This window comes from Oryx dammah, unplaced genomic scaffold, assembly GCF_014754425.2.
Source record: "Oryx dammah isolate SB20612 unplaced genomic scaffold, SCBI_Odam_1.1 HiC_scaffold_5, whole genome shotgun sequence".
NCBI lineage: Eukaryota > Metazoa > Chordata > Mammalia > Artiodactyla > Bovidae > Oryx > Oryx dammah.
In genome coordinates this window covers 95127980-95137890 of record NW_024070189.1, presented here as the reverse complement: position 1 = coordinate 95137890, position 9911 = coordinate 95127980, and the positions used below count along the sequence as shown (strand labels likewise).

The following is a 9911-nucleotide window of genomic DNA, read 5'->3' as shown; positions in this document are numbered from 1 at the left end:
TTTGCGACTCCATGCACTGCAGCATGCCAGGCTTTCATGTCCATCACCAACTCCTAGAGCTTGCTCAAACTCAAGTCCATTGAGTTGGTGATGCCATCCAACCATCTCATCCTCTGTTGTCCCCTTCTCCTGCCTTCAGTCTCCCAGCATCAGGGTCTTTTCCAGGGAGTCAGTTCTTCACATCAGGTGGCTGAAGTATTGAAGTTTGAGCTTCAGCATCAGTCCTTTTCAGTCCAGATGGGTATTTGAGAGGAGAAATTTAATCCACATGCCTTGATTAACAAGATCTATAATTGTTAACATAAACAAAACTTAAAGACACATCTACTTAATTACAAAAACAAAAAACAAATCAACAAAGGCAAAAAGCCATTCAACAGTATGCTGAACATGTTTTTCCCTATTGAACTCTCTAACATCATGCCCAGCACTCCAAAAAGAAACAATACACCCATTCAAGAACAGAGCCTGGAGCCAGGTAGAGCTTCCTGTCCAATCATGTCTCATTCATTCATTTATGACTTGATGTATGGCACATGGAATAGAAACCTAACAGTTAAATAGTGGAAAGCTGTAACTGCCCCCACCCCTCAAACAACTCCAGAACCTTACTTACCTTACTGTGATCTTAGACCAGCAATAAGACTAAAACATTTCTTATGGAGTTAATTTAAATTTCCTAAACAAAAAATGTAATAAAAATAAGAGTTCATCTTTCCTTTGAACTATAGGGAAGAAAGTAGCAAGTATTATACTTCACTAAGTATAAGGTTTCACCATGGATGGTCCTGAAGAGTTCATCTTTCCTTTGAACTATAGGAAAGAAACTAGCAAGTATTAAGTAGCAAGTATTATACTTCACTAAGTATAAGGTTTCACCATGGATGGTCCTAACCAACCCTAAAATGTAATAATCTTCTTTTGATCAGTTTACAAATTGTGGAACATCTTAAAGCTTGGTCCATACGTGAACCCTGACAAACAAATACAGGGAAAATAGATGGGGAAACAGCTGAAACATTGTCAGACTTTATTTTGGGGGGCTCCAAAATCACTGCAGATGGTGATTGCAGCCATGAAATTAAAAGACGCTTACTCCTTGGAAGAAAAGTTATGATCAACCTAGACAGCATATTCAAAAGCAGAGACATTACTTTGCCGACTAAGGTCCGTCTAGTCAAGGCTATGGTTTTTCCAGTAGTCATGTATGGATGTGAGAGTTGGACTGTGAAGAAGGCTGAATGCCGAAGAATTGATGCTTTTGAACTGTGGTGTTGGAGAAGACTCTTGAGAGTCCCTTGGACTGCAAGGAGATCAGCCCTGGGATTTCTTTGGAAGGAATGATGCTAAAGCTGAAGCTCCAGTACTTTGGCCACCTCATGCAAAGAGTTAACTCATTGGAAAAGACTGTGATGCTGGGAGGGATTGGGGGCAGGAGGAGAAGGGGACGACAGAGGATGAGATGGCTAGATGGCATCACTGACTCGATGGACGTGAGTCTGAGTGAACTCTGGGAGTTGGTGATGGACAGGGAGGCCTGGCATGCTGCGATTCATGGGGTCGCAAAGAGTTGGACACAACTGAGCGACTGAACTGAACTGAACTGAAAGCGTACAAGCCAATTGAATCTTTTCAAACATAAAGCATATGACTGTTAAATCTTTTATGACAACATTTAGAATCCAATAATTGTATATATTTTGAATAAGAAATGAATGTGGAATTTAATACTGTATTTTTAAAATAATGCATATATAGAGATGTTTTTAAGACCAAAATTGTTATTATACAAGCCAAAACAATTTGCAATCCACTAGAAAACTAGAAATACTATCTTCAAAAACTATTATAGGGCAAAATCTTAATCTCTGTAGAAAACTTAGAAGATATGTCTAGATTTTTTACATGCATGGTGTTGGAGAAGGCTCTTGAGAGTCCCTTAGACTGCAAGGAGATCCAACCAGTCCATCCTAAAGATCAGTTCTGGGTGTTCATTGGAAGGACTGATGTTGAAGCTGAAACTCCAATACTTCGGCCACCTGATGCGAAGAGCTTACTCATTTTAAAAGACCCTGATGGTGGGAAAGATTGAGGGCAGGAGGAGAAGGGGGCAACAGAGGATAAGATGGTTGGATAGCATCACCAACTCAATGGGCATGAGTTTGGGTAAACTCTGGGAGTTGGTAATGAACAGGGAGGCCTGGCATGCTGCAATTCATGGGGTCACAGAGTCAGACATGACTGAGTGACTGAACTGAACTGAACTAAACCTATTTTTGGTCATATCATTTGCAGATATTTCCCTCATTCAGTAGATTGTCTTTAGATTTTGTCGATAGTTTGTTTTGCTATTTGTTGTTCAGTTTCTTAGTTGTATCTGACTCTTTGTGACCCCCTGGACCGTAGAATGCTAGGTTTCCCTGTCCTTCACTATCTCCCAGAGTTTGCTCAAACTCATGTCCATTGACTCAAAGGTGCCATCCAACAATCTCATCCTCTATCACCCCATTCTCCTCTTGCACTCAATCTTTTCCAGCATCAGGGTCTTTTCTAGTGAGTTGGCTCTTTGCATCAGCTGGCCAAAGTATCTGAGCTTCAACTTCAGCATAAGTCCTTCCAGTGCATATTCAGGGTTGATTTCCTTTAGGCTTGACTGGCTCAGTCTCCTTGCTGTCCAAGGGACTCTCAAAAGTCTTCTCCAACGCCACAGGTCAAAGGCATCAATTCTTCCATGCTCAGCCTTCTTTCGGAGAAGGCAATGGTACCCCACTCCAGTACTCTTGACTGGAAAATCCCATGGACCGAGGAGCCTGGTGGGCTGCAGTCCATGGGGTCGCTAAAAGTCAGACACGACTGAGTGACGTCACTTTCACTTTTCACTTTCATGCACTGGAGAAGGAAATGGCAACCCACTCGGTGTTCTTGCCTGGAGAATCCCAGGGATGGGGGAGCCTGGCGAGCTGCCATCTATGGGGTCTCACAGAGTCAGACACGACTGAAGTGACTTAGCAGCAGCAGCAGCCTTCTTTATGCTCCAAGTCTTATATCCGCACATGGCTACTGGAAAAAACACATTTTTGACTATATGAACCTTTGTTGGCAAAGTGATGTCCCTGATTTTTAATACGCTGTCTAGGTTTGGAAGCTTTTCTTCTGATGAGCAAATGTCTTGTTTTGTGGCTTCCAGTCACCGTCTGCAGTGATTTTGGAGCCCCAAAAAATAAAATCTGCCACTGTTTCCACTTTTTCATACCTGAATGGCCTAGTGGTTTTTCCTACTTTTCTCAATTTAACCCTGAAATTTTTAAAAAAGGAGCTCATAATCTGAGCCACAGTCAGCTCCATATTTTCATCAAATACATTTTTTGATCCCTTTCTCTCTTCTCCTTCTGGTAACCCTATAATGAGAATGTTAGATGCTTCTTATTATCCCAGAGGTTCCTTAAACTGTTGCTGTTATTGTTTTTTCCGACAAATAGCATGACCTGCTGGATCTTTGTTCCTCAACAAGAAAGCCAACCCAGGACCACAGCAGTGAAAGCAATGATTCTTAAACTGTCATTTTTTTATTTGTTTTTTCTTTCTCTCTTTCTGATTGAGTAATTTCTTTTATTCTATCTTCCAGATCAGTTGTGCTTTCTCCTATGTCACCTGCTGCTGCTGCTGCTGCTAAGTTGCTTCAGTCATGTCTGACTCTGGCAACCCCATAGATGGCAGCCCACCATGCTCCTCTGTCCCTGGGATTCTCCAGACAAGAATACTGGAGTGGGTTGCCATTTCCTTCTCTACCTATGTCACCTAGTGTGCTGTTAATAATTTCTAGTCTTTTTTTTTTTCACTTCAGTTACTATATTCTTCACTTTTGACTGATTCCTTTTTATGTTTATGTTGCTTGTTACATTCTTACTATGTTCTTTCATTCTTTTCCCAAGTTCAGTTAGCAGCATTTGTTGTTTAGTCACTAAGTCATATCCAAGTCTTTTTCAAGCCCATGGACTGCCTCCTGCCAGGCTTCTCTTTCTGTGGGGTTTCCCAGGCAAGAGTACTGGAGTGGGTTGCCATTTATTTATTTATTTTAGTTTTGTTGCTTTACAATTTTGTGTTGGTTTCTGCCATACAACACTGCAAACAGTCCTAGTTGTGTGTGTGTGTGTGTATCCCTATCTCTTCCCTCCTGATTCTCCCTGCCCTCCCCCCATCCTGCCCCTCTAGGTCATCACAGAGAACTAGGCAGGTCTCCCTGTATTATTTAGCAACTTCCCACTAACTGTTTTGGGCTTCCCTTGTGGCTCAGCTGGTAAAGAATCACCTACAATGTGGGAGACCTGGGTTGATCCCTGGGTTAGGAAGATCCCCTAGAGAAGGGAAATGCTACTCACTCCAGTATTCTGGCCTAGAGAATTCCATGGACTGTATAGTCCATGGGGTCACAAAGGGTCAGACATGACTGAACGACTTTCACTAACTATTTTATGCATGATACTGTATATATGTCAGTGCTACTTTCTCAATTTGTCCTACCCTCATGTTCCCCTACTGTGTCCACAAGTTCATTCTCTACTAAGTTCACCATTCTTATAGATTCCATATATGATACTTGCTTTCCCTTTCTGACTTACTCCACTGTGTATAAGATGCTCTAGGTTCATTTACCTCACTACACAACTGACTCAGATTCGTTCCTGTTAATGGCTAAGTAATATTTCATTGTATAAATGTCTTAATACCACAGTTTCTTTATCCATTCATCTGTCAGTGGACATTTAGATTATTTCCATATCCTGGCTGATAGGGCCTACATAGGGGCTCATTGTTAAAATGGCTTATTGTGTTTACCTCACAAACAAAGAATAAAATTACAGTGACCCTTGAGACCCTTGAGGCTCTTTTGTCCATGAGATTTCCCAAGCACAAATAATGTAGTGTGTTGCCATTTCCTTCTCCAGGGGATATTCTTGATCCAGGGATTGAACCCATGTCTCCTGCATTGGTAGGTGGATTTTTTACCACTGAGCAATCTTGAAAGCACTAGAATTCTTTTGCTTTACAATTTTGTGTTGGTTTCTGTCATATAATTGCATGAAAGACTGATGACTTTATACCTCCGTGTGTGTGTGTGTGTGTGTGTGTATCACTTCCCTCCTGAATCTCCCTCCTCTCCCCCTGCCCCACCCTGTAGGTCATCAGAGAGCACCAGGCTGGCCTCCCTGTGTTTTTTAGCAACTCCCACTATTTTATACCTGCTAGTGTATAATGTCATTGCTGCTTTCTGAGTACATCCCACCCTCACCTTCCCCTGCTATGTCCACAAGTTTCTCCTATGCCACGTTCATTTGTACCATTTTTCTAGATTCTATATATATGTGTTAACATGTGATACTTGTTTTTCTGACTTACTTCACTATATAAGACCATCTAGATTCATCTACTACAATTGACTCAAATTCATCCCTATTTGTGGCCAGATAAAATTCACTGTATAAACATACTATGATTGCTTTATCCATTCACCTGTCGGTGAATATCTAGATTTTTTTTTCCATATCCTGGCTATTTTAAATATTGCTGCAATGAACATGGGGGTACATGTGTAATTTAATAGTGATTGCTGGGTCATATAGTGTTTATTCCTAATTTTTTAAGAAATCTCCATACTGTTATCCATAACTCTAAAACAAAAACTATAATGAAATCAGTATCCATTATGTCTTTTCTCAGGGTGGGACTAGAGCCAGAACCCTGTGTGAGCTGCTTTTTCTCCTGTGCACCGTGGCTATCACTGCCCTGTCAGTGGCAGCAGGAGCCAGATCTGGTTCCAAGATGCTGGAAGAAAAAGCCCTGAGTGTTGAGTCTGAGTTGGATCTGTTCCCTCCATGTGTGTTCTCACTCTCCTCCCAACAATGGTATCTTTGACTTAGAGGGAGCAACACTGGAACAGGAGGGTTTCTGTGGGCCAGACACACACTGAGACTGTCCAGGAAACCAGTCAGGTTACAGACAACTCCTGATCCACCACCTCCACAAGTGCCAGCACTGGCCTAACTCACCTTATTCAGATGCAGTGCTGGGTTGACATCTGGTGCATACCCTCAACTGTGCACTCTTGCTTGGCAGCAACACAAAAACCAGAATAGTTCCCCTCCTTTTGTACCTTATTCTGTGGATCTTTTTATAGCCTTGGTTTTGGACATCACTCTGACCATCTCCAGTTTATTTTCAGTGAGAGGGGGGTCCATATAGATGTATTTTTTATATGTTTCTGAGTGGGAGGTGAACTCAGGGTCCTACTTCACCAACTTTCCTCTCAGTGTGAGATTTCCTGAGTATGCAGGGATGTTTGAATGACTCTCGGGCAGTGATTGTGGGAATTATGATCATCTCTGGATCCTCATGCCTTCTTTCTTTTCTCCTAGATCTTCTTTCTAAGAACCCTTTATGCCATCCTGAGGAAAAGAGAGAGGCATACTGGATAGTGTCTGAGTGTTTGAGTGATTGTTCTCAGGTTAGAAGATAGGGTATCCTTATACAAAGTGACCTACTGCAAGCACCATATGGAAAAATTTCCTTCTGGGCAGACCTGTGTCCAAAGCTTCTTAAAGGAATAAAGCCAGTCTGAGTCCCGCTTAAATCTCCACCCAATACGGAAGCTCTCCTATTGTTGAGGAATTAATCTAAATGATCTTAGTATTTCAGTAATTTACCTTCTGATATTGTCTCTTGATTGCTACTACATGGTTTTTTATTTTGACTGTTTTGACATGGTAAGGAGTGAGAGTGAATATTTCTCAGTGAACTTATCTATCAGCTTGCACAAGTGTGTGTAATTTGCTTAGGATTGTGTTACTGGTTCCATATCAATCACGAGTGAGTGTGGCTAGAAAGAAGAGGACCTAAGACTATTGTGTCCTCTGACAGATGATAACAGACCTTGAATCCCTCCGTTGAAACTGACACTGCCTTCCTCATTCTCCACTGTACATTGTTGGAGATCTTACTTTACTGAAACTACTTTGTGTGTGATGGTTTAGGACTCAGTGACCTTCGCTGATGTGGCTGTGTACTTCACCCAGGAAGAGTGGACTTTACTGAACCCCTTTCAGAGAAAGCTATATAGAAATGTGATGCTGGAAAACTACAAGAACCTAACCACAACAGGTAAGGCTGCCATCATTCCAGTACACTCTCAGAGAACGGACATATATGTGCTGTACCTTCTATGTTCCAAGATGGGTGATGCCAATCTGAACACAATGGAAACTAGTAGACACTCGTATCTAAGGAATGAGTTTCACTCCAGTATACTTTCTGTAACAATGTGCTTTGAGAACTAACAGCATTATCATGACTCTTGTTTGAAATATGCATTCTCAAGAGTTCACCTTTGGCATAGTGAATGAAACTTTTTGAAATTTGGGTCTAGTTACTTCTGTTTTGACAAGCAATGGACATTATTCTCTTGGACACCGTCATTTGGCAGCCACTAGTTTAGCGGCTTCTCCATGAGACCAAACATCTCTTTTACATTTACTTCACTTCCTATTTTAATAACATTCTCAGTACTTTGTAAATGTTTGTATACGTCTGAACATGTTTTCGTGGGCCAGAGATACTATCTCTTTTTAGACACAGAAAGAGGGGCTATTTGCCTTTTTATCCATTTAAAAAATAGTACCACATTCATTCTAGAGACTATATTAGATATAGGACCTGATTCATGGGAAGGTTTGTCATGTTTGGCAGGGACTTTTTCATTAATGTATCTTTCCTTATGAACAAGATATCAGGCATTCAAACCCAATCTGATATCTTGGTTGAAAAAGAGAAAAGTTGAAGACTGGAGAGACGAATCCTCCAAGGTGAGAGATTATAAAGAACTTCCCACGTCAATTAAATTTCAGTGTGTTTTGAGTTTATAAGAAGGAAACTTAGTGAGATATGTTTTCCTTCAGAAGGCTGAGGACATTGGTTTCTAATGCTCTGTAACTTCCTCAACATCTCATACATACTTACTTTTCATTTTATCAGAGTTTCCTATGATCTCAAAAAATAGCCTTTTGTTTCTTTATTTGTTATATCTTTTTTTTTTCCCTTTGGGCTATGTTGGTCTTCATTGTTGTATATAGGCTTTTTGTTGCTGTGTGCAGGCTTTCTGTAGTTGCAGCGATCAGGGGTTCCTCTACTTTTGGTGTGCAGGCTTCTCATTGGGTAGTTTCTCTTGTTGCAGAGAATAAGCTCCAGGGCCTCAGACTCACTAGTTGCATCACTCGGGCCCGACAGTGCAGGCTCATTAGTTGTGGCACACAGGCTTGGCTGTTCCAGAGCATATGCATTTTTAGTTTCAGGACCAGGGATCTCACATGTGACCTCTGCACTGTAGACGAGTTTTTAACTACTGGACCACCAGGGAAGTCCCTTAGTTTTATCATGTTGATGTATACTTTTTGTCCAGAACTTTCCCTAATAGTATTCTCTTTTCCTCATTTTCACTTTTTCATAAGACTCATGTTTTAAATCAAGTACTGAATTTTGACTACATATATATTCTTAATTTTTGTCATAATCAAGCTCCTCTTTTCTGTCTTGCCTTTTTAAAAGGTATGTTTAGTTTGGAAACTTATTCACATGAGCCTTATTGTTTTTAACTGCTTTAACATCCACTTCCTTTTGCAGTCTTAAATTTATTATTCTCTTTTACTTTAGAATGAGAAATGCAAATTAAATCCAATGACTTGGAAATTCAGCAGGATATTTTGCAGGAAAAAACATCAAATAGGGTACAAATGGTAAGATCAGTAAGTTCATAAGAAATATTTCTTATATTCCTTTCAGTTAACGTTGGGATTTCATTACAAGATGAACACTAGTGGTAGATATTTGAGTGGCATTTATTCCAAAGATAGCAGTGTCTGTCAACGAATTTTGATTATGTTCAATTTGGGGATATCCTAACCTGAGGTTCAAAATAGATGCATCAGAATTCCTCAAGAAATCATTCTCGTGTATATAATTAGACTTTGAATTTTGAGAACAGTTCAATGAAATTGCAGTGAACTGTTTTACCATTAGAGTATATGGCATTTCATTGTGTCAGAAGGATTTCATCATTTAACTTGAAAGAAATCAACAGAATAGGAACTGTATGAATGTAATGAAGATGTTAAAAATCATCATCATCATTGTAATGATGTTTCTGTTTGGAGATGGCTAGGATCAGTTAATGAGTCTGAGAAAGCTTTGAATCATCATCCATTCGTTTTTCCACAGACACGAAGCCACAATGGACAGGAACTGTATGACTGTGAGTGAAGCAAGAAAGACATCAGTGACCACTTTTACCTTAGGACGCACAGGAGCACTGAAAATAGAAGGAATTTTTATGAAGATAATCAGTATGGAAAGAGCTTCCATACTCTACACAACAAACCCTTTACTGCGGAAAAAATCCTCCATGTTTAATCAGTGTGGAAAAGCTATCAGGCTGACTCCAGATATTACACATATGAAAACACACTGGAGAGAAACCTTTTAAGTGTGACACATGTGAAAAAGCCTTTAGGTTGTTCTCATTGATTCATGTCCACTGTTGATTTCATGCTGGAATAAAACCTTACAAATGTAAGGAATGTGGGAAGGACTTTGCTGTATTCTCAAACCTCACCGGACATATGAAAACTCATACTAGAAAGCAACCCTATAAATGTAAAGAATGTGGGAAAGACTTCCATCGATCCTCAGACCTCACTGGACATCTGAAAACTCACACGAGAGAAACCCTATGAATATAAGGAATGTGGGGAAGCTTTGGGGTCATTGTCATACCTTCATGTTCACAGTAGAATTCATGCTGGAATAAAACCTTAGAAATGTCAAGAATGTGAGAAAACCTTTACTTTCCCCTCTTGCCTTATTGA

The 9911-nt window shown here is 40.3% G+C and overlaps 1 long non-coding RNA gene across 2 annotated transcripts; it reads left to right on the top strand.

Moving 5' to 3' along the window:
• Nucleotides 1-4572: 4572 nt before the first annotated feature.
• Nucleotides 4573-9885, top strand: LOC120864027. Of its 2 annotated transcripts, XR_005721119.1 has the most exons (3): nt 5124-7155; nt 8701-8783; nt 9265-9885. It is a non-coding gene; the product is annotated as an uncharacterized LOC120864027 (long non-coding RNA). The 2 variants fall into 2 exon arrangements; XR_005721118.1 differs by lacking the exon at nt 8701-8783 and having other exon boundaries at nt 4573-7155.
• Nucleotides 9886-9911: the final 26 nt, after the last annotated feature.